The sequence below is a fragment of the Python bivittatus genome, unplaced genomic scaffold (genome assembly GCF_059951505.1).
Source record: "Python bivittatus isolate LINGU-HERP-01145 unplaced genomic scaffold, Pbiv_v1 ctg000850_np1212, whole genome shotgun sequence".
In the NCBI taxonomy this organism is placed as follows: domain Eukaryota; kingdom Metazoa; phylum Chordata; class Lepidosauria; order Squamata; family Pythonidae; genus Python; species Python bivittatus.
In genome coordinates, this window is record NW_028277112.1 from 41,644,544 (window position 1) to 41,668,590 (window position 24,047).

The window sequence follows — 24,047 nt, forward strand, 5'->3', positions numbered from 1 at the left end:
AATAAAGTAGTATAATATCTAATTTTATAATATTTTTTTAAAAACAAAGAATGCTTTTTGTTAATACATATCTAGCAGATAGAAAACGGTTTTCTTTACAGTTGTGTTTGGCTTTGTTCTTGCCATTTAATCAGCTGATGCAGAGACTGCAGATACATAACATTATTCAAATGTTCAGCCAGAATGGAATTTTAACAGTGTTAGTACCTTGGCTTTTAAAAAATTTCTGGGATATGGCACTTATCAATGAAAGAAGAATAAAAATAGCTGGGACCACTGTCACCCTATTTTTATTTTGCCTTATTTATAGAGTATTTTTTTATGATGAAATCCATAATAAGCAGGAAGGGTTTTCTGGGTGATTGAAAGTTTGTGGAGAAAGCAAACAGATTAGAAGAAGAGTCTTGGATATTTCCAAGATAATTATCTTGGATATTGGATTATCTTGGATATCTTGGATATTGGATAATTATCTTGGATATTTCCAAGAGTTTGCCGTAGGAACTTTTCCATTATCTTTGGCAAAATGTCATATCTTGGTAATATCTTAACGAGGTAGCTGAAAGGCATAGTAATTTTAGCTGATAATATGTCGCAAAGTAACATGTCAAATCTTATTTTGTTGTTTTGTCAGTTTTAAGTAGCAATCCTGTATTTCATGTCTTTTCTCCTCCCCATTTCCCCTCTTTTAAGCTGTTTAGATTTAATAAGAAAAAAATAATAATCTCCCCCTTTTTATTTCAGGAAAAAAATTTTTTTATGGCTAGAGAAAGATAGATCAGGTTCAGTCCTTTGGCCAGAGAAGGAGCTGATGTTCAAATATAGGTTTCCCTTTTTGCATTCTTTTTTAATTTTATATTTGTTATGTTGTGAGCTAATGAGAAGGAACTGACTTCTCATTTTGTCTCTGTACAGCATTTAGAAGATACTAAGTATTTTAGAACTATTTAGAATAGCAATGTACAAAATATAGACTGGGTTCGTACATCATGCTGGTTTATTTAGCTTTGGCTTAGTTTGTCCTGGGAGCCAGCCACTGTGGTTTGTAAACCATGTTTTATGGCTTAATGTAATGCATGAACCCAGCCACAATGAGCACACTGAGTTCCCTGCCATGAGATTTTGGTGACAGCCTGGTCAGCTTTAAATGCATAACCATGAAGGATAGGTTTCAAAACTTATTCCAGTATCTGTATGGACCTTCATATTCAAAGATAGTACAGCACTGAATATTAAGTGTTGTAATAAGTGTGAGTTGGTAGCAAACAGTAGGAGGTGGTTTCATCTTCATGCCCTACTTGGGAACGTCTTAGAAACAGGATTCTGGATTTCATGGACCTTTTGTCTGATCCAATAAGGCCACATATTACATTTCCTGGAGAAGCTCAAAGTGCTTCAAGATTGGCATTTCATTCTTATGAAGTTATACTTGAGAGAATGTTTTGCCTTAGGCAACAAAATAAGCTACATACTTGCATGCAGGTTTGAACATGGATTTTTTATATTTAAATCTATAGTTAGCCACTCCATCTCAAGTCTGAGAGTTTCAAAAGAAAGTTTGTATGTATTTGCTACAAGGGAGAAGAAAAGGACAACAGAAAATAATTCTAACACGTTTGCCTGAAATGCAAAGTGATTTTGCTTTTTGTTCCCAATAGTTCCTCTTGATAGCCCATTCTAAAGTATCTAAGGCTTCCCTCACATCACATTATAAAGAATAATACAGTGCTTATTATGCTTCAGGGTTTTGGCTACAGGTCATAATTTTGCAAGCATTGGCTGATGAACCAAATGTGCAGGACTCCTTAGTTTAAAACCTCTTACTAAGAAAATAGCAAGAAAAGGTCAGCAGCGTGAAAAGCCAAACATATAATCAGATCAGTTACATAGCTCATGCAGTATGAAATAGTGATTTGATGTTAATTGAAGCTGGGGTGGGGGAGAAGTAGGAGGAATCCTATTAGCCTGACTAGTTGTAACTTCTTCCAAGTTTTTTTCATTCTCAGGTGAACATTCTAAGATATCTGTGATAAAGCATGGAACAAAGTAGAAAATAATGTTATAAATGTATTGCAAGGATTAATAATCTGGTTTCCTTCAAATTTAATCCCACAGTCTTTTGTCATTCCCTACATTGGGAGATGGAAGTTCAGGTCTAAAGCAATGTGGAATGCTCCAGTTTGCCTACTTCTGCCATAATGTGCGTATTTCTATTTAATTTTTTAAAAATTGTTTTAGAGTTGAAGCAATACTGTATAGCAAAACAGCAGTAAGGTAATATACCTTGAAGCACAGGTTTTATTAAGATCCATTAACTGTGTAGAATCTAGGGATCCCCAGTGAATTGAACTGCAGGTTAATGAGGAGAATTCAAAATATAGTTAGCTCAGATTGTTAGGATTCCTGCTTGGGATCCAACCATGAGCCACAACATATTTATGGATTATTGTTAATATGGTTTTTCAGAAGAATAACTGAATCTAATTCTTGCTTTGTTGTTGTGATATATTTTTAAACAAATGGGCATATACCTAGTGGTAATGTTTTAGTTCCCACTTTTTACTTTTTACATGTAACTCTTTCACTCAGCTCACTTATTCAGAAGTAGACACACACACACCATTATTTTGTACAACACGTCTGTTTATGAACAAAGGGGCCCTGAAAGTAGGAATATCTATCTGTGGAAACTAGGTTTTGACTGCAGAGTAACATTTTGTTTAATACATTTTCTTTACCTGTATATCCAAGGTCTCATAGCCAGTTTACTGAAATTAAAATGTATAGTAGAAACATACAGGAACAGATGAAAAACTCAGTTAAAATTCATTACAAAGTGATTAAGTTATTTGAGGTATCAAATACTGTTATTATTCTTATTCCTGACAATGAAATTGGCCCCAGATAAGGGATAAGACATCTTCTGCCTAAAAGTTAGTACTTAGATACAACCCAATGAAGTATAGAAAGAGCTCACTTCACATCCAAGTCAAGCCAGTGTTATGGTGATTGATGTCTGTGCTTCAACCCACAGATGTAGAGGAGGCGAACAGTATCTTGTTGACACATCATCAAAAAAAGATGTCATACTCATTACAGGACAGCGGAATGTTAAAGCTGAAAGTAAAATAGCATCTGGAATGATGGGAAAACTTGGCCTGTTGCACAGACTAATAGAGTTCTGACAAGAACGTTCAATATTTATAGCAAATACCTTCTTTCAACAACCTAAAAGATGACCCCACACATAGACATCACTGGATAGAGAACACCAAAATCAAATTGCCTATATGTTCTGCAAGTAAATATGGAAGAGCTCTATTCCATTAGTAAAAAGGAGACCTAGCACTGACTGCAGTTCAGATCAGAAACATATTTACAACTTAAACACTAATAAAAGCACCAATACAAAATTTAAAATATCACCTGACGTTATATTTTAAAGTTTGTATTTGTGTTTTATTGGTCTGTAAATAAAATGAAATAACAACTTAAACTAAAGAAAACAAGATAATCAGACAAACAAGGTATATTTTCAGCAGTAGTCCATATGATTATGCAGTGGAGATAAATAATAGATTTAATGGATTAGATTTGATGGATAGGATGCCTAAGGAACTCTCGACTGAAATTTGCAACTTAAAGATGAAGCAAACAAAAATATCCCAAAATTTTTTTAAAAAAAGTGACAGGTCTGTTTGCTGATGTATTGAAAATAGATGAAGAAAGGCAGAAAGGAAAAGGCAACATGGAGTACGATTTGCCCAAGCAAATGCTGAGTCCCGGAGAAGAGTAAGAAGAGACAAGGAGAAGGAGTGATATCTCAATAAGCTGTATAAAGAATTAAAATTAAATGTGAAGGAAAAACTGTTTTTAATAGTTGACTTGTTGCTATTCAAAACTTGGTATGAATTAACATTTTAGTTTTTTAAGTATGCCTTCTGTAAAACGGTTCCTTTTATGTTTGTTTCTATTTGGCAGAGCCATGTAAGTAACAAAACAGCCAAATGTTTACTACTTAATGATTTGTATGCTTTTAATAGCTGGAAAACTGGAATATAAGCATCTCTTTAGTACTTACTGTAGTTTTCAAGATAAATCTTCCTAGTGTTAAGAGAAAATGTGGCATGCAAATGGCCATGAATAATTTGTGTTCCATATGGTTAGGAGATGCATAACATTACTATACTCTATATAAAGTATAGACAAATAGTAAAGTCCATCTGTTTAACTACAGTAAATGAAAGATAAACGATCATTATCATGCTGATTATCCAACTTGCTCAGAAAGCCTGCCAACAATTTATCTGACAGCTTCCTTCTGTCAGTAAAGACAGGGATACATTCAGAGAAATGCAAGAAGGAAGACTTGTGACTGATCTGTTCAGCCATGTTGTACTTTATGTGAAAAGTAGAAAAAGAAATGTGTGTGTGTTTTTTTTAGAAGTATGTAATCACACTAGGAAGCTAGTTGTCTAAATCAGTTGGTTTTTCCTGTGTGATAGAGCTGTAGATGTTTAAATGTTGCATTAAGCTAAGATCTACACCTTTTTGGGCTGTTGGGCATGTCTGATGTTTTGAAAATATGCTGTATGTGCTCAAAATGGCTGCTGGAAAAGCTTGCCCGTGCATAAAATGGCTGCTCTTGTGATGTAACATATATGACTGCACTATGATTTACAGTGATATATGAACATAGTGAGTAGCACATCTTAGAAAAATATTGTGCAGTAATCACAAATTTTTCAGCACTGTGTCCTTTTATTCTAAAAAATGCAATTCATGACACTACTTCGTAAAATATTTTAGATTTAGATGTCTGTAAATTTAGCATGTTAAGAATTTTTACATGTGAAAACTTATATTTTTGTGACACCTATGCAAGATTTTTTTTGTCCTTCAAATAACAGCTCTACTAACTGGATTCATTTTCTTCTTTTTAACAACTGCAGTCTGAACCTGGAGAATTTAGGAGTTATATTCTGTATATTCTGAACATGTAAGGTTTTACTCTGGCAAATGAAGGAATTTATTAAATTAAAAACTAATTACTTGGTAGATTTATATACATTGTAACTTTACATTTGTGTTTAACATAGAACTACTACTTTATTTTACAATTTAAGGTTGTATATTTTCTGTAAAAATCAGTTGCTAGTCTTACTAACATTTGTATTTATGCTGACCTGAAACTTGATGTATAACTTGTAATTTCAAAAAAAATTTTCTGATAAGTGATCCAGTTATGATTCCTGGGGTTAAGTTGCATATGCCAAACTTAAGTACTAGTGTGTGTTTTGGGGAGAGTGTTTAGTTAGCTTCATTTATTTTAGAGACATCAGTTAAGAAGCCTATCCTTTGAGTCATCAGTTAGATGAATAAACATGTGTTTTGCCTATTTTGTTCCACATGCATAGGTATTTGGCTCTTTATGCAGGCTACTACACCCACTAAGGCTAATTAGTGAATATTTCCTAAGGTGGTTCTATGCATACTTTAATTTTATTGCCATAATTTATTGTAACATCCACCCCAAAATGTCTGTTGGATGGAGAGTCACTTGGCCATAAAATCCAAGGAGTCATAAACTGTTCTATACAAGTATGAAATTGCAGTGTTTATTTTTTAAGTTTTTGAAATTGCATGAATTCTTCTGCTCTAGGATTTAAAGCTACAATATTATGTTTGAAGTCTATTGAAAATTACAGACCCTACTTTCGAGTTAATTTACTTCACGTTGGTGTGCAATGCTAGCATTATCTACTTGTATATATCTATGATTGGAACATGAATTGTTCTAAAACAAAAATCACAGTGGACACTAAAAAGACTTTTAAGTACCATTCTGTTTGTTAGTACAGTTGTTTTCCTCATCTGGGCTACTGTGCTTGGCTGCCTTGTATAAAAAAACAAACATTCTTGTCTAAGGCTGGAAGTAACTATAATAGCAAACAGGTTGCTGTCCCTAAAAATAGCAATGTCATGTGGCTATGGCCAGCAGAAAAAGAAAGTGACCCTAGGCTTTGTGCAATTGGCTTCGTCATGTGGAGGCAGAGTAACTTGCTGCAGTTGTCTTGTATTGCTAAACAGGGGAGAGCTAAAGAGGGGATGAGGGGCTGGTGCTTTGTGCAGCATCCTGCATGACATGACCTTGTGACGGTTTTCCCTGTAGCAAACATAAGGATTTCAGTAGAACTGCTCATTCCTTATTTTCCAATGCTAATAAGTTATCCCATATACTTTGTAGCAGAATCTTCTCTTTCCTGTGTGCTATGGTAGCCATCTGCTAATTTGTTTAGGGTTTCAAAATATATTAATTAACTTAGCTTCTCACTTGTATAAGGATTACCATACTGTATAGCTACATTATTTCAGTATGTATTCTCCCCTTTTGATATTAAAATAGTAGAAGTTAACAATAATAGATAGCTTGGTTTCCCTGGATTCAGAACTAGATAAAGATGGACAGTGTGATGAAGTAAAGAAGAAATTAATCTTAGGGATGAAAGCAATGGCAAAGTTACACAAGATATGAAGAATAAGGATAATAACAACAAAGATCAGAACTTAAAGAAATAGTCTAATAATGTATAGCCGTGAAAGCTGAACATTAACAGAGAGAAAGGAGAGGATTTCTTTGCACTGAATTTTTATAGATGCTTATTAAGTATAAAATAGACTGCAAGTAAAACCAACCAATCAGTTGTGGTCCAAATAAATGTTGGATCTTGCTTCCTTGACATGATATTCTTTAAGCAAAAACTTATATGCAGTATTTGTGACATTAGAGATTATGGATTAGAAGAAACAGCTATGCTTGGCATGGTTAAGGGAACTAGAAGGAATAGACAATGGATAAGGTTTGTTTATTTATTTGTATGGCTGCCCATCTCATCTAAGCAACTGTAATGGTATGTGGGAATGACCTTGGGAGACCGGGCAAAGAGATGCTGCTTAGGGAACTGTCTGATAAGAGGGAGCGTAGCCCACAGCTGCATAGTCGGAAGAGCAAGAGGCTCAGAAGAGACCCTCCCTAATTTCTTGGGGGGAAAGGAGATGGCAGGAGAATTGTACTTTTAGACTTACAAGATTGATGTCAGCCTTCCCAGGTAGACCAGACAGGAAACATGACCAGATAGGCTAATTCTACTTTATTGTAGGACTACATTAACAGAATCTTGCAAGTCTGAAAGTCTCATATAGTCATTCCAATAAAAGGCTAATGAATCTTGTCCCTAACCTTCTGTTTTTTAAATAATTTTAATTGCTTTACCTTCTGTTTTTTAAAGCATATGCACAGAATTCCTGCTTCATAATTAAAGTTTTGTTAAGATTTTTCAAAACATGCACAGTATGTCTCATTTGGGACTTCAACATGAAAAATAATATCCAGATGCAGAAATTCTCCCCAAATTGAGCTTTGCCTTGATATACAAACAAAAAAGATCTATGCCTATATTCCATAATAATTAATTGGAAGTTAAGGATTAAACTGTATGTGAGGAATATAAAAATCCACTACATTTTAAAAAGTTATTTTCCAGAATGATAATGTGTCTCTGTGCAGAGTTGGTATATACTGTAGGATTGTATTGCTTATTTAAAGCAGTATATCCACAAGAGGGCATAAGTGGAACATATCTTTCTAGCTGAGAGTTTATCTTACATGAGTTCCTTTAGAATTCAATACATGTTTGATATTAGGCCATGAACATGCTACAAGCAGCATATGGTACAATCCTATACATACTTATTTATATGGTGCTTACTGCCTAATGAGCCAAGGATTTCCCCTTCAGACAATTACCTTACAGTTAGCATTATTTAAAATTATTTAATTTATTTAAAGGCACATATGTGTATGTCTTTAAAACTCAATTAAAACCAAAAACTTTACATTATCTTAATAGCAATTTAAAGATTATAATTTTAGGTCAATTAAAATTAAATAAAGTAGCAGCAACTACTAAAAATTACAAACAACTCCTAAAATTTAGTCATACAGTAGAAATCATCCAAAATAAAATGAGTTTTTAAGTGTACTTAAAACTTTGCAAAATTAAGGTCATGAACTCTTCAGTGGGCAGAGAGAATATTGGCATCTCAGACTAGGTAGTGAAATTATTTAGTTAAAATAATATTGATTGCAGTATCCTGATTTGTCTGGGGAAAATAATGTCCTGAATTGGACCAACATGGTTTTTGAGAATAATAAAATTATTTCTGGAGTTCTTTTATGTGGACTTTTCTTATGATGTGCTAAACCTTTTGGAGGAACATTTTACAAAGTGGTATAGATTTGTTGCTTGCATCATTGAGGCAGCTTCATTTCTCAAAGGGAGTTCCACTGTACACTGAGCTCCCGAGAGATGTTTTCACCTTAAAGTTTTAAGCAGTGATTAGGAGGCCCTATACAGTGTTTGCATAGCGCTGATAATCAGTTGCTTACAGATCAGGTTGCAGCAATCCATGAAGTTGAATTGGCTTACTTTTAGACCTGATTACTTTAAAATGCATCTGTTACTTTTATGGATTCCAATTTCAATATGTGATTCCCTCTACCGTGTTATACTAATTTTGTGCAGTTTTTTTTACTGTGAGATTCTGTATGTTTTTAGTTCCAAGGATTTAAAAACCTCTAAGCATTTTAACTCTAGTACTTATCAAAAGTAACAGAGACTTGAACCAGAATTGTAACAAGGTCAGGGAATGAAGTGGCAAAGACAGAGAAACTTGCTATCTTGAATTGCTACAAAATCAGGCTGTCTTGAGATATAATATTCCAGTGGATATTTCCTTTGGGCCAAAGGCCCTTCATGGGATACAGGTTTTCCACTCCTAACATACAGTCACTAATTATTACAGTTGTCCAACTAAGATGGGTCTTTTGGCACCACAATTTTCTGGGAAAAGCTAGCATCCTACCAAATCTCTACTAAAACAATTACTTTCATCATACAATGTTTAGAAACAGAAAGGCACTCTCCTCTCTAAATTACCTCTATCACTTGGCAAAGAGCAACATGCAGAGAGAACTGTCAGTTAATCCTTTTTGCCATGTTTAAAAGTAATATTAACACAGAGGAATTCTCAGTGTAAACGAGTACTTTGTGATGCTCTTCTTAAGTAGCATTTTAGATTTTCCTTGAGACTGTAATAGCAAACAGCTATGAATCTTATTATTTATATAAATAGAAGACATTGTGCATAAAACAATGACGCACCTTTAATCCAATTTTTGTGTTTTCTCTTCAATAGATTACACCTACTTCTCCATCCTATCCATATTGAGGACCTTATTAATTGCTAGTATCTTGATGCCTTTCAGCATGCAGAAGGAAGGTGTTCTCTACTCATAAAACATTTTTATGCCTTATGTTGGAGTGTTGCATAAGAGAAAAGCAAATCAATCAAAAGATAATCTGCTGGCATAAGAGCGTGCAAAAGCATGATATGTGTTGTAGCATCTACTTATTACCAGTCAGTATAATTTTACACAAGATTAGTAGAACAGTGCTAGTAGTTACAATTCTACTAAGTGGATCCAACCTAGTGATGTTCTGTTTTATCTTTGCAACATGCTTACAAGATACCAAATTATCTGCTAAAATAGCTTCTTGATTATCCTCAAATTTTAGCACAAGTAAAGCTATCCTCCTATTAGTTACTGTACTAGGAGCTTCCCAAGATTGGATGGAAGTTGTAAAGCTCAAGGACAACACTGAGAATTTCTCTCTGCTTATATGTGCTGACCTTTATCAACACTATGAAGAGGCTGTTTCTGAAGTTGTGCAGTAGAAGGCAGCATTCTTGCAGTTCCCATGTAACTAATATCCTTTTACCGTTTATTCTTTATCTGTTCTTTTGAGGATACTAATATACTAGGATTGCATTGCACTTGAGAGTGTTTTGATGGAGTATTATTAAAAACAATTACTTGGTTTTTATGAATACCACCTCAGAATTGGGATAGAAATAGATATGTAAAATGCTTATTTCATCTCTGTCAGCTGCAACTTCATGATTGTTGACGTTTTATAGCTACTTGCTAAAAGCATGAAGTGCAAAAAAAAATATAAAAGGATTATGACTTTAAAAGTAAATAGGCATATAAAAAATGCAGTCAAACATCATACCAAACCATGGTTATGAAGAATCCGTAAGACCTTGAAAGCTTTCATGTTCTTTTGTGTCATTTTCATTGGTCCCGGTAATGAATTGCCCAACTGGATTATGCAAATCAGTGAGTGCAATCATGACGTGTATGCAAATTTATGCTTATTACCATTTGTCAGGATATCTGATTTGTATCTGATTGTCAACAAATGACAACTCAGCGCCTCTCTGAGCTCAGAACTTGAGCAGAGTCAGGCCTCAATAGTACTTTGATGGGAGGCAGCCAGTAATAATAAATATGGTCATTTATGGTTAAAATTATGTCTGCACTGATAAGCATATTTTTCCTACTACAAAAAATACTAAACTATACCTTGTTTGTACATCTGGAACTATCAAAACATGATTTTCCTTCTAAATTACAGTTGCCATAATTGAATGTTTGATGTGTCTAAACTGAGACACAAGTTACCAGTGCAACTTTTTTTCCTACATTTTCTGTATAACTGTCTACACCTGATCATATTTATTTTATCTTCTAACTATCTCAGGTAGAGCTATTTGGTTTTCTGATTAATTATAATTACTGATGCAATACGTATTAGCAGCTGGAGCTTCCCATGAGGGTGAGGCTGCATATTTTTGTTGTTGCATTGCAAGAGTTACATTCTGTTCCCAGACACACCTTTTGGTTTTGCTTTTAATCGGTGCTTGTAAAAGGACATTTTCATAGTTTTTGAGATAAAAATACTGTTCTTTTTGTTTTTCCTCACCTAAATATAGATTTTGCAATTTAGTGGGAAAAGTTAAAAAATGGTAGGAATTGAGAAGGAAGAAAAACAAATATGACATATTTGTTTAAAACATATTTGTTTAAATATGACATGTTTGTTTGAAGCCAGTTTGGTGCAGTGGTTAAGGTGCTGGCCTAGAAAGCAGGAGACTGTGAGTTCTAGTCCCGCCTTAGGCATGAAGCCAGCTGGGTAACTTTGGGCCAGTCCCTGTCTCTCAGCCCAACTCACCTCACAGGGTTGCTGTTGTGGGGAAAATAGGAGGAAGGAGTATTAGGTATGGTCGCCATCTTGAGTTATTTACTAAAATAATAAAGGCAGGATAAAAAGGAATCTAAAAAACCCCACTATGAATAGTTCAGGTTGTCATTATTTTTGAAATATTTAAAAAATATTCACTAGATGGCAGTATGGATACTTAAAGGAATCTTAAATATAGGAACAGAAAACTGGCTACCTTTCCAAAAATATCCTAAGTAGGTCTCCCAAAACACTGGATTGAACTGTTCTGAACAGGAGCTGGTTATCTCGAGCCCTTTTTCTTAAATAATAATAATTAAAAACACACACACACACATAGAGGGCATATTTAGGGAAAGCCATATATAAAGAAGTCTGATTCAGACCCCAGGCTGATAAAACATGTTTGTGTCTTTTCTGGCAGTAAAAGAAATGCCAGCCACAACTCCAATCCCTTTTTCTCACTTGCAGTAAAACTAGAAATTAGATCTTTACAAAGGCCAACCAGAGTACCTTGGAAGGGGCTGCAAATTCCCCAGAAAGCAGAAGAAACAAGGGAGCTCCAAGAGTTAAGGTTTCAGCTATGAACTCTTCCAGCTAGTTTAACACGGAGAAGAAGGAATGTGTGTTTAAATTCAGGGTTCCATTTTATCAACCTCTTGGATAATGTATTAGTTCAGTAGTCTATTAGTTTTTAATATAATATTAGAATAGTATATAAATTTGAATATGTGGTTTTCTGCATAGCATGCAGTTCTGTTATCCTGGCACAGACAGTTTCTCTGATCTTACTTTGTTTTGAAGTAGGCAAATGGTCCCATCTCCATATTTAGATCCCTTTCTATCTACTCAACCCCAATTAATTTCAGGCAGTTTCCTATGTGCTAAATAGAGATACATGAATCTCCTCCCCATATCACCTCACTGAAAGAGTAACTCTAAGCTGATCTAATTCCTAGTTGTATAGTACATATAACTTGTAAGGTTGTACATAAAGTCTTAGAAGTATAGTGCACTTTTGGGTATTGAATCAAGTCCTTCCCCTGATTGCAAAGAGTTCATGCAACTGAGTTATAGTTTGGTTTTTCTTTATTGCACACAGGAGACAGTGACCAGAGAAGTCAGATTTTTTTTCATCAAATAAGTCACAACTTGAATAGATATTCAGACCTGTCCTGAAAAATAGGTGTTTGCAATCTCTCCCATCACTCAAAGGAGCTGCTTAAAAGCTTTAGCTTTATTTTAAAAAATAACAGATTTGAACCAACATTCCTGATGAATCATTGGTTCTCATATTCAGCAGTGTCCACAGAATGTTGCTGCTTTCATCGGAATAACAACATCACTGCCTTTTGGAAATGGATGTGACATACTGACTCTCCTAGAAAATGGGTGGGGCTTGTGTTACAGTGCTGCAATGCTGCTTTGGTCTGTCTGATTTCGCTTGCCCTCTCTTCCCAGGTGCTGCTGCTGATACTTGCCTATCAGTAGACCAGATAGAAAATGGAAGGCGTAATTAATAGAACTGCAGGAAGTAGCTTTAGCTGTAGTAAAATGTTAAAGGTCTTAAAATCTCATTCTTAAATGCGGAAGATTGTTTTCTAAACTGTTATGTATGAAATTATTGTTACCCAAATTCCTTATTTTTTTTTTAAATAAATGAAAATTAACCTCTCAAAATTAAAGCAGAGGAAAAATAAGTCCATGGCATTTTTGCTACCTGGCTTTACAGGTGCAACCTGAATTTTTCCTGCATGCTGCTGCATGTTCACCTGAAAAAATTGAGACTGCCAGGAGGCCCTCTTTCAAAACAGCTTGTCACTCAACCAAGATTTTAAAAACACATACACACATTCCAAGCTAAAGAAACTTAAAAAGAAATTAAAAGATACACTTTAAAATTTGTACATAATTAGTTACAGTATTATGGAGCTTTCCATAATGGGAAGTGGACTATTACAGAAACATACTTGTATAAGGCAAATCTTTAAAAATAAGGTGGCTTGGATTAGAAATAATTTTATCGCTTTTTCATATATAAGTTTCTGGCATGTTTGAATCAAAACTGGAGTATATATCCAAATCTATGCAAAGGTTCTTTTATTTTAGTTTTTTTTTTTTTTTTAAGAAAATTGTTGATAAATAGGATAAAATGTACAGGCAAGCTATACTCTTCTGAGGGGATTATTCCTGCCAGTTTTCCAAATAATAATTATGTAGGAACAACTATTCCAGTTTATTTACCAAAACTAGATTTTTAAAAAATTCTCATGTGTTTTTATAGGTAAGTTATTATGATAAAAAAGAGCTGTGGTAATATCATAGTTAAGATGCTGGACTAGGAGTGAAGAGACTCAGTTACTAGTCCTCAGTTACTAGACCCAGTTACTAGTTACTAGTCCAATTCTAGACTTATGCATAGAAGCCAGCTGGGTGATCTTGGGCCAGTCCAAATCATTGTCAGACTCTGACAAGCCAGCCGAAGAACAAGCTCCCCATTGCATCATGCACGGATGGCTTGGCTATATGAACTAGGTAAGTCTTCCTTATAGCAGAAACCAAAACTGCCCATTGTTGATACATTTGATTTTTTTTCTGTATCAGGAAAGTTTTAGTTGACTATGAGTAAAAAGTTTTTAAGCAAATCACTTATAGTATACAGTAATTCTGGAAATGGTGGGTTGCATGTATTGGCATTATGTAAAACATAACCTTCCTACTCCCACATACAAGATACAAGATTTATGTATCTTGGCCTGAGCCACATAAAAGCTTGTATGCCTTCATATCTGTCTTAATGGAGATAATTAAACACTTATATACAGGACCCTCATTTAAAGATACACTGTAAGTGGTGGCTTCTATATTCTTATTGTATGTTACATATAGGATCAGTATTTCTAGCATTTTCATGCTGTTGATGGGACTTAAATTCTGTGTAATGCCTTCTCATACATTACTGCCAGGACACTGGCAGCCATTCTAAGAATGAAGCAGAAATTTATTCTTTAGTGTTGAATTAATTGCAGAAATATTTATCAATATTAGGTTTCTGCTGTCCCAGAATTTAAAATGACATAAATGGATAAGATGTAAAAGTTATTAGCATTGGTAAGGTTAGCCCAAGATGGGAAATAAAATTGCATTTTATTTTATTGCAAAAAGCAGGTGGCACCATCTCTGATTTCCCATTGGCTGACCTCAAAACTGCATGGATGTGCTACATAAGTCACCCACGGTCAAGTTGAATTTAAAGGCAACTTTAGAGCTTCACTCATTGCAAATCAATTAACACTCTAGAATTATTTGCTGAAGAGTCTTATTCTTTAACTTGATTTTGTAGCTAAATGTGTTTAAACATGTTTGCTGCAAGGGTGAAAGAAAGTACGACCACCATATTTGGCAGTACAGTACTTTAAATAACAAGATGATGGGGGATGGGGAGTCCTAACCTTAAGCAGCTGAATTTGTCTGTGTCTGCATGCATGCTTGCTGTAAAAAAAAGTAATTTCCTGAAGCAATTGCTTATCAGCTGGCAGGTGTTGGGTGTTTGCATTTTCAGTGTTAAGCCACAGGAAACTGGAGTGTTCTTACATCCGGAATCTGCCTGGTATTAAATGTAGTCTCTGAAAGAGATTCCTTTTGCATTAGCATTTGATGTTTTCATGTTTTCCTGCTACTTTGGGAGAGAGAGGTGTCTTGGTGAGTTTATTTGTATTTGTTTACACAAAATGAATTATGCAGTATAGGTACTTGGTGTTAGATATAATTTCATTTCAGGAGAATACTTCTGATCCCTACTGAGCTGTTAATTTCTTCTAGGTTATTTGCAGTGGCCAGTGTAGTGGAAAAGAAATACCGAGTATGTGCATGCACATGCACAAAGTTTATTATTCAGTCAGAACCAGCATCAGAGAAAGGGATATTTCTGTTGAACAATACACATCTAATGAAATATTATCTTTTCTCAGGTAAAAGCCTTCTTATATAACAGAAACAAGACACTTGTTTTAGTGATTTAGTACTGCTGTTTTTATTTGACTTTTATTTGTTTGTTTGAATTTATTAGCCACCCAACTGGGTAAGAGTTCACCGTGCTCCCATGAGTGATAAAGTGTGATGAACCCCACTCTAATAGCCCCCTCTATTCCCTACCCAGTTTTTCAATTTTGACAGGGAAGTTTTAAAGGTTTGTCATCACATTTATTTCAGAAAGAAAGAAGTCTTTTTTAAAGACTTTCTAGTTCAACACAGAAAGGATAGAGACTGAGCAAGTGGACTATTAGGGCAGGCAAAAGTGCCCCATAAGTAAAATCCTTTGAAGTTCAGTTGATGGTCATGTTTGTGATATTTCAGTGTTTTTGAAATTTAAAATGACACAAAATCCATCGTATTGTTCTTGCACTGATTTTCTGAGAGAAGTGCCTGAAGAAGGCTAAAAGAGGTACCAGTTAGATTTTTCTCTGATAAAATCAGATATTTGCTACTCTCCAAAGACTAAGGATGGTTGGCCTAGTTAATTCTTAGACCCCCAAGAATGACAAATGATGTAATCTAGTTTGGAAAAAACAAATCCTGGATAAAGGCAAAACTACTACTACCCTGTGAACATGTCTGTGAAGTCAACAGGAGCTGCTGCGCTTGACTTGAAGGAGGCTTTAAGTTTTTAAACATTTTAAATATTTTTAATACATTATTACTTCTACTCTGAAAACACATGGAAATGAGCACACATATTTTATGCTTTGCATTAAACTGTGTTATTTATGATGTAGATTGTCAGCAAGTTCAGTATTACTTTTTTCTCCTAATCTAACAAATCATTATATTGTAATTCAAAAATGGGCTTTCAGTAGGTTGAAATATGTGAACCATCCTCCAGTGCACCAATTCCTCAAGAGACTTGCAATGACAATTCAGTTGAGCCTCTAAAGGTTTTGTATAGATTTAAAAGATTACAGTTATGATAGTCTGGTTTGTAAGGCAAGTGAACAGCAGGAACCTGAGAGAAAGTTTTCTTCCTTTTACCTTACAACTGCTGCCCTTGAAAATCCTTTCCTGAGGGGTGTGAGTATCTTCTGAATTAGGCAGAATAAGACATGGTGGGTTTCAAGAGGAGAGGGAATTGTTGGAAAGTAACAAAAGCTCTACAGTATCTGCTATTCTACCAGTCAGTTTAACAGTGCTGCAGATTCCATTCTGGAAGACTGTAAAGGCACTCAAGAGAAGCTTTTGAGAGAAGGCAGGTGATTGTAAGTTAGATATGGGAGAAGTGGCTGAAAACATTTTATTTTTCTGCAGATAAGCCAAGGAAAATAAATTATAACACAATTGCTGTAATCATCTATTTTTATTTATATATATATTTCATGCCTCTAATTTTAAAAAATAAAATTTCTAGCAACATGGACCTCAGTTAAATATTAAATAAGAGAAAATATTAAATTAAACGAAGTAAAAAGTTAACATAAATTTATTCTCATTTTCAGCTCAATGAATGATTATCAGAAGGAATAGCTGGATTCCTTTTGCTTATCTTCCTTTACATATTGCTCTATTCCTTAAGCAGAAGCTGAGAATACAGCTTTTGACTTTGAAGCTTGGCTAATGATGATGATGATGATGATGATGAAGGAGGAGACAAAGGGGCTAATTCTGGTTGTACAGAGCAAGCCTAAAGAACAAATGCATACAAAGCCAGAATTGAGAAGATAGCAAATGCCACCTCTGCAAAGAAACTGAAGAAACGGTGGACCACCTAGTTAGCTGCTGCAAGGAGATCTCACAGACTGACTACAAGCAATGGCATGACAAAATAGCAACAATGGTGGATTGGAATATCTGCCAGAAATACCATTTTCCTGCAAGCAAGAACTGGTGGGACCACAAAACAAAGTAATAGAAAATGAAGAAGCTAAAGTGGTCTGGGACTTCAGAATTCAAACAGACAAGCACCTAACACATAACACCCCAAACTTAACAACTGTTGATAAGAAAGAAAAAAAAGTCTGGATAGTGGACGTTGCAATAGTGGATAGTGGATAGCAGAAGAGAAGAGAAAGAACTGGAGAAAATCACAAAATATAAAGACCTGCAAATAGAAATAGAATGATTGTGGCAAAAGAAAGCAAAGATAGTACCAATTAGTAATAGGCGCCTTGGGTGCAGTCCCAAAACATCTGGAGTACCACTTGAAGACCATCGGCATTGACAAAATCACCAAAATTGCGAAAGGCAACTTTACTTGGAACAGCTTACATCCTGCAACAATTCCTTTAACACCACCAATAGGAACATCTGCCTATCCCAGGTCCTTGGGAAGGACTCAACAGGTGGATAAAAATGCCAAATCCAGTCTAAATATCTGGCTGACTGTGTGATCAACAATAATTTATTAAACATATATGCCACCCGACTCTGAACAACTCTGGGTGGCTCATGAAGAATAATTAATGTTTCTCTGAAAAGTGATTGATTTGACATTTCCTTGGTTTCAACTGTCTAGGAATTATGAAAGTTGAAGTCTAATACATTTGGATGGGAATACCAGCCTGGTGTAAGGTTTGCCCCGTTCGACAGAGAAACTCTTGTGACACGTGTGGTTCACAAAAGAGGTTTACTCATGCGTAACGTAGCAGTCACAAGCAAAGCCAGGACTGGCTAGGTACAATTGCATCACTCGTTATATTCCCCCCTTCCCACGCTTTTTCCGCCCCGCGATCGCATTACCGCTGCGGATTATCGGCCCCCCAATACTCCCTCTTGATTGTCCATGATGGCAGGTTCGGTCAGGGTCCATTGTCCTTGATTGGCAGTCCCCTCCGGCTTGGGTTGGCCCCCCCCCGTTACGTGCAAGCCCGAGGGTTCTGTGCTGCGCGGCGATCTTGTTTCGCTGCCTGCGGCCCCGTTCATTGTTGGCTCGCGCCATTATCAGTGTATAGTTAAAGCTTCCGCTGCGGTTTTCCTGTTTGGCTGGGCGCAGGTGGCCCATTAATTAGCGGCGCTTTCAGTTCCTCTTTTCCTCGCTAGCTGCCGCCGGTGGAGTTCGCGTGGTCTGGCTGCGAGCTTCCCCGAAGCCCCGTGCTGACCGAACCTGACACCTGGAATAAACCCAGATTTTTGAGTTTGATATTGCCTTGCAGCTTTATCCATAATTAACAATATGTCTGAATAGGAAATGAAAAAATATTTTTATCAGCTTGCTTGTCCCTCTTGTCCAATTACATCAATTACCTGAGATGTTCACCTGGTGTTCCACTGACTTAGGTGGAATCTTGAACTCTTTCAACTTTTGCTGGGTTCAAAGAATCTTAGGCGTGGTGACATCTGAAACTGGATCCTCCTTTGGGTGGGTACTGTACTTTTTGATTTCCAGAACTGGTTTAGACTTCATCTTCAGCAAACCATTTGACATGTCTCTACACCTCTGGCATCCATTTTAGGAACTTTGTTTTCTGTATATCAAAGCCAGGATGTGGTTGCCAGAGTACCTTAAAGGACACAAAAAAGACTGGATGCATGCTCATAGAACTCTTTGGCTGATAACATTTTGTTCAATAGAGTATGAAAAGACATTCAGAGTTTTAAAGTTAAATATCATACCCACACATACAGTATATTAATAATAAAATGAAAATGCCCATAAGACTACTTCAAGCCTGGCTCTCATGGATGTCAGTGTGCTCATGGAAAATTTTCTTGGCCCATTAGGCTCCATGTCCTACCTGATTTTGTTTCATGTACGGTCTTTAAATATAGATAGGCTTAAATGTTATAGACCACCAAGAGTCATTTTTAATTTGGTAGTATATAAATGCAACAAATAAACTTTTATTTCCCAAAAGACTTCTAAAATATAGTGCAGTGCAATGCAATGCAATGCAATATATTCCAGGAGTATTACATGGGTTTAGAAGAGGAGACAGAGATAAACTAAGATGTTTCCAAGCCTAGGTTTACTAGATCTAGGCAACAAAAATTCAGTTGACTGCTAGAAGGCAGTAGAGATATATAACATTCTCTTTGCTGCCATCTAGTGGTTGCCCAGACTTTTGCAGCCCAGATCAGGTAGCCCTATCCAAGCCTGAAGTTTATAGCAAGAATTTCTTAAAGAATTTTAAAGCAGCCCTAAGAAATATGACTGGAGAGATGATGGATGTTCTTAGTGGCAGCATAACAGAGTGACTCAGTTGCCGTGTGCTTTCTGCCAATTGCACACTGTTTATCACTACCCTGACTATTAACTTGTGAAGGCAAACCGATTAGGGAGTAGCAAAGCAGCTGTTAAGTCATAACTGAACAATCAGTCAGCTTTTTTCTTCCATTTGCTTTCATGAAACTACATATAAGAATTCTAAACTAGCCCAATTGTCTAATGTAAGCAAAGTATATAAAGGAGTCAGTAAAAGAAGAAAATGAAATCAGAGAATTATGCAATAGAGGATAAGTTTAATCTTATACTGTAGTTTTTGGTCTACTGTTTCTTGATTGATTAAATGATTATGTGCCATCAAGTTTGTGTTGACTCTTAGTGACCACATAAGACTCTGGGATGATCTGTTCCTAGCTAATAAAATTTAGGCATTCAGTAGAGCCCTGTATTCATTGATATTTATTTGTTAACTAGTTAGTTATAGATGCACAAAATAGAACAATAAAAATAAAGTGCCTTTTGCTAGATGTTACACAATTGAGTTGGAGTAGCCCTGACAGCTGTCTAGCGAGTGATCACTGGGGCCATAAGCCTCAGCAGTTATTTTGGAAATGTGAGAATTGGCATGGATGTGGCTAATCCTCTTTTTTCAGACCTCTGTCTATATTTTATTCTAGATAATATTTCAGATTTACCAGTCTTGCGTTCCAGCTCCTCAGTCTCAGCCCCGGTACCCTGTCAGCAGAACTTCAGAGGCTGAGGTCTCCAGCTGCTGCTTCTAAATGCCAGGTCAGTCTGTAATAAGGCCTCCCTCACTGATGAGAGAGCTGACCTGGCATGCATCACTGAGACCTGGCTGGATTCAGAGGAGGGAATAGCCCGTGCAGAGTTATGCCCAGCTGAGTTTTGAGTGTGGCATAAACCGAGAGTCCGGGGCAGGAGTGGAGGTGTGGCGATTGTCATCTGGGAATCTCTTACAGGGGTGCGGCACCACAGGTCACCAGATGTGAGACTCTGTTCATTAAGTTGGGCTTTAGGGATCAGTTGAGACTGCTGCTGTTGTACCAGCCTCCCTGCTGCACAGCAACTTCCCTGCCTGAGTTCCTTGACGCCATTTCTGGGTTGGCAGTGGAGTTCCCAGGCTTATGGTCTTGGGGGGCTTCAATCTGCCTTCTCTAGGGGTGGAGTCTGAGGTGGCTCAGGAGTTCATGGCCACCATGATGACCATGGGCCTATCCCAAATCATCCAGAGCCCGACATGGAACAGTGGTCATATGCTGGATCTGGGGTTCCTGTCGGAGCAGTGGCTATGTGATCTGAAACTGGGGGAGCTTTTGGTGTCTCCCTTGTCATGGTCAGATCACGCCCTGATTACAATTGGATTCCCTAGTGCTACTATCTACTGCATGGAGGCTGGCCCTATTAGATCGGTCTGCCCCCAGCGACTAGTGGGCCCAAATGGGTTTCAGAGGGAGCTGGGGGTTGTTCCTGTTCATCTGTTGCACAATCCATCTGAAGCCTTGTTTGCTGCTTGGAATAAAGGGGCAGCTGAGGTTTTGGATCGGATTGTGCCCATGTGACCTCTCTCCTCTAAGGGAGATGAAGCGAGAGAAGAGATGTCTAGAGCATTGCTGGCGCTTGATGAGGGACAAACTCAACCAAACACGGGTTAGAGCAGCTATTCATGCCTACTTAGGGACAATAAGGGCAGCAAAGTATTATTACTCCTCTGCTCTTATTGCTTCAGCAGATAGCTGCCATGCAGCCCTGTTTCGGGTGACACGAGCCCTCCTGGGTAAAGACGGCTCAGAGAACCTTCTGCTGGGATGTGCAGGGGAATTTTCTTGGCATCTGTCAGATAAAATTGCTTGGATTCGTTCTCAGTTGGATGTTGGCTTTACTGCAGGTACAGTCGAGGTGCCTAGGGAGGAATCTTGCCCTGTTACCTGGGAACGGTTTGAACCTGTTGGACCTGAGGAAGTGGACAGGGTCCTTGGGGCTGTGAGCTCAGCCACCTGCTCTTTAGATCCATGCCCCTCCTGGCTTGTGAAAGCAGCCCGGGGTGTGTGTGTGTTGTGTGAGTGAGTTCTAGTGATGGTTAATGCATCTTTGAGTGAGGGGGTTGTTCCCTCACCTCTTAAGGAGGCCTTGGTTCACCTCCTCTTCAAGAGGCCACTAGACCCCACTATACTGGACAATTTTTGTCCAGTATCTAACCTCCCCTTTTTGGGGAAGGTGATTGAGAAGGTGGTTGCACAACAGCTTCAGAGGACCTTGGATGAAGCGGATGATCTGGATTCCATTCAGTTGGGATTCAGGCCTGGGTATGGGACGGAAACAGCATTGGTCACACTTTTGGATGATCTCTGGCGAGGGCAGGATGGGGGTTGTGCATCCATCCTTGCCCTGCTTGACCTCTCTGCAGCTTTCGATGCCATCAACCATGGTATCCTTCTGGATTGGCTCAGAGGATTGGCGGGTGGCACTGTGTTGTGCTGCTTCACCTCCTTCCTCTGGGGCCGATTCTAGTCGGTGGTGGTTGGGGAGGAGAGATCCTGCCCTTGGCCCCTGTTATATGGGGTGCCACAGGGTTGGGGGTCTCCCCCCTCCTATTTAACATCTACATGAGGCCGCTGGGTGAGCTCATCTGTCACCATGGGGTAAGGTATCATCAGTATGCTGATGATACCAATTATACATCTCTGCCCCTGGCAAATTAAGCAATGCTGTGAATGTCTTATCCCGATGCCTGGAGGCTGTGAGGGTCTGGATGGGGAACAACAGGCTTCAACTGAACCCTGGCAAGACTGAGTGGTTGTGGGTTTTGGGGCCTTCTGGTGCTCCAGCTATGCCAACTTTGGTACTGAATGGGGTTGCACTGCCCCAGACAGACCCTGTGCACAATCTGGGGGTCCTCCTGGACTCGCAAGTCCTGCTCAAAGAGCAGGTGGCAGTCGTGGCTAGGAGGGCCTTTGCACAGCTTCGTGTTGTGCGCCAGTTGCGCCCATACCTAGATCAGAGAGACCTAATCACTGTTACTCATGCCCTAGTCACCTGCCATTTGGATTTCTGTAATGCGTTCTACATGGGGCTCCCCTTGAAGAATATCTGGAAGCTTCAGCTGGTGCAAAATGCAGCGGGGCAGGCAATTATGTGTGCCCTTAGGGCGGTACATGTTACACCTCTGCACGGTGAGCTGCACTGGTTGCCAGTTTACTTCCGGGTCCAATTCAAGGTGCTAGTTTTGACCTTTAAAGCCCTTCATGGCATGGGGCCAGGTTAGCTGAGTGACTGCCATTCCCTGATTACATCTGCCCGTCCCATCAGGTCTGGCAGAGGAGGCATGCTGTGGGTCCCGTCTGCCAGAGAATCCCATTTGGTGGGTCCCAGGAGGCGGCACCCGCCTTGTGGAATCTTCTCCCAACAGAAGTGAGATTAGCTTCATCCCCTTTAACATTCTGCAAGTCCCTCAAGACCTGGCTGTGATCAGGCCTGGGGCTCCCAGGGGACCAGGGAGATTTTGCGATGGCTCCTTTATTAATTTTATCCCTTCCTATTTTGTGTGTTTTTATAGTTTTTTATTTATAATTGTTTTTATGTATTTATTCTTTTTAATTGTTGTACGCCACCCAGAGTCACCTCATGTGAGATGGGTGGCTATATAAATATGATAAATAAATAAATACATTCCTAGCTTTCTTGTCATTATTGTTCTTGCCTTAATTTAATTTGATTAAAATTATTTAGTTAGTAGACATTTTCTACAACTTACATTAATACTTAGTGACTTTTCCTTAAAACTGAAGTAGCTTGAGTATGATATACATAGTGAAGTGTGCATATCAGAACTTCTTAAAACAGTTATGAAACAGTTCATGTAGTCTATATTATTAAAAACATGTAAAAATTGAGATACTGTTTATTTGCTTAAGGCCACCCAATAAATCCATGAAGAACTAAGATTTGAATAATGAACTTCCTGGATTGTGGTTCGTCCATGTACAGATTCTGTATACAAATCCTATTATATTTAGGATTGTCAGAAGTAAGACAATGTTTTTTCATAGCCTTTGCTATGCTGGTTATTACTAGACTATGTTATGATATCAACGTCAATGTTTTTGAAACTATATCAGTCTTAAATAGCAGAATTTAAGAGTTTCTCTAGTCAGTGGCCTGCCTGTTTCAGGCTGGCTGTACTGTGTTGACAGGACTGCATAAAATATTCAGTGACAGAACATTTCAACCCTGAACTGGGGTCTCCAGTGTTGTACCATTCCCATTTTGAGGTTGAGCCACATTTGGGACAGCTTAAAATAGACCTTTCCAAGGTTGAAATATTCTGTGGTTGAACATTTTGCACATTCTACTTGCTTGTTTACTTATTAAATATATTAACTAAATTCCTTCAGATTCACAAAGGCTTACAACAGCAAACCATATCAAGAATTAAAGCAGTAATAAAATATAATCTGTATTAAATGTAATAAATAAATAGTCAATTCCTAAAATTATAACAACAGTTTCATAATATCACATAAAAAATGTCATTAAATCATTGAAGGATCTCCAGAAAACTTAATCTTCACCAATTTCTGAAAGGCCATTACCATTGTGGGGGGGGGGAGGGGAACAGTCAGATTTCCAAAGTGAAGTTGGGCATAATATGATGACAAGATAATGAAACATTTCCTGGCTTCTGCTTTCTGTACCTCATGAAATACAGTAACAAATAGCTTCTCCCAAAA

The 24,047-nt window shown here is 37.5% G+C and overlaps 1 protein-coding gene across 8 annotated transcripts in view; it reads left to right on the top strand.

The window, feature by feature from the left end:
- KANK1 (KN motif and ankyrin repeat domains 1) overlaps positions 1–24,047 on the top strand; it is a 145,389-nt gene that overhangs the window by 35,727 nt on the left and 85,615 nt on the right. For 3 of the 8 annotated variants that reach the window (XM_088130374.1, XM_025163802.2, XM_088130378.1), the window contains one exon: positions 2,116–2,200. The exons of the other annotated variants lie outside the window; for them this stretch is intronic. The gene's annotated coding sequence lies outside the window, so the exon portion shown is untranslated. The remainder of the gene's footprint in view (positions 1–2,115; positions 2,201–24,047) is intronic. 8 annotated transcript variants of the gene reach the window in all.